Source organism: Heterodontus francisci, chromosome 35 (genome assembly GCF_036365525.1).
Source record: "Heterodontus francisci isolate sHetFra1 chromosome 35, sHetFra1.hap1, whole genome shotgun sequence".
Classification (NCBI taxonomy): domain Eukaryota; kingdom Metazoa; phylum Chordata; class Chondrichthyes; order Heterodontiformes; family Heterodontidae; genus Heterodontus; species Heterodontus francisci.
This window is the reverse complement of record NC_090405.1, coordinates 25,769,089-25,770,686: the sequence shown is the minus strand read 5'-3', so window position 1 is coordinate 25,770,686 and position 1,598 is coordinate 25,769,089. Positions and strand designations below refer to the sequence as shown.

The 1,598-nt window shown below is 46.2% G+C and overlaps 1 non-coding gene across 1 annotated transcript; it reads right to left on the bottom strand.

Moving 5' to 3' along the window:
* Window positions 1-224: 224 nt before the first annotated feature.
* On the bottom strand, window positions 225-298 carry trnat-agu (transfer RNA threonine (anticodon AGU)). Its single transcript has one exon. It is a non-coding gene; the product is annotated as a tRNA-Thr (tRNA).
* Between the last annotated feature and the right edge of the window lie 1,300 nt (window positions 299-1,598).

The window sequence follows — 1,598 nt, the reverse complement described above, 5'->3', positions numbered from 1 at the left end:
CCAGGTTGAATGTAACTGTGAACAAATTTATGTCAAAGAAGTTACCTTTGATGAATCAGCACTGAAATTCTGTCCAAGGAGGAACAGCCATTCCAAACTCATATCCTTCACAAAGGCTGTTTTTTTATGATTGAAATTCATCAAGTATTTTGAATTAAAGTTCACAAGACACAGATGTCAAAGTTGATAATGAAACTTTTCAAGCATGTTGCTACTGTGAAATAAAGCTCTGCTGGGAGTTGAACCTAGGATTTCCTGTTTACTAGACAGGTGCTTTAACCAACTAAGCTACAGAGCCAGATCACGAATGTGCGTGCAATTGAAATCAGAGGAAGGCCTTGTAGATAGTGGGCAGGCTTTGGCGAGTCAAGAGCTGAGTTCGTCGCGGCAGAGTTCCCAGCCTCTGACTCGCTCTTGTAGTTGTAGCTGTAGTTGTAATTGTAATAGGCAACCGTCTGTCTCGGAAGACGATGGGCTACACCCGGGGTGTACGTCACTTCTGTGTGAAACATCGTTTGTTGTGGCTGTAGAGGATAACTCGTGAGTGACAATCCCTTCCGCAGCTGGTACAGATGAATATCATTGGCCCGAGGTCGACTGATAATTTTTCCTTCCTCTGAGCTCTCTTTCCCACCATCTGGTCATTTCTTTTGTCCTCTGCTTTTCCCATGGTCTTCCTGAATGCCTTTCTCCAGGAATTCCAGTCAGCAGGAAGGACTTCCCATGCATCGACTCCAATCCCAGTCAGCTTGAGATCTCGCTTTGCAGATGTCCTTGTATCACAGACGTAGGTGACCTGTTGGTCTCGTGCTGATAGCAAGCTCACCAAAGAGCGTGTCTTTGGCAAAGCGACCGTCATCCATTCAGCACACATGACTCAGTCAACAGAGTCACCGCTGACTCAAGAGGACAAACATGCTGCAGATCCCTGCACGCTGGTGTACTTCTGCATTCGGCACTCTGTCCTGCCAGGAGATGCCCAATATCCATCTGAGACAGTGGAGGTGGAAGCTGTTCAGCTGCTTTTCTTGGCTTGCATAAGTTGTTGATGCTTCTCTACTATAAAGGAGGGTGCTGAGAACACAAGCCTGTTACACGCAGAGTTTTGTATTTTCGATCAGTTTGCTGTCGGTTCACACTCGTCTTCTCAACTTTGACATGACAGCTGCAGCATTGACAATCCTGGTGCTGATTTCAGTATCAAGGGACAGATTGCTGGTGATTGTTGATCCAAGGTATGTGAAGCTGTTGACAACCTCCAAAGTGAGCCTGTCGATGTTGATGGAAGGTGGAGTCTCTACGTCCTGGCCCATAACTTTGATCTTCCTGATGCTGATCGTCAGTCCAAACTCCTTGCAGGCCAGGGAGAACCGATATACAAGCTGCTGTTAATGAACTTCATTATGGGATGTCAGCACAGCGTCATCAGCAAAAAGCAACTCACAGACCAAGAACTGACTCATTTTGGTCTTGGCGCGCAGTCTTGCCAAGATGAACAGCTTGTCATCAGCTCTGGTATGCAGGTGGACACCCCCATCTGAGTCACTGAAAGTTTAAAATAGCAGCATGGAGAAGAATATGCCAATTGTAAAGGATGT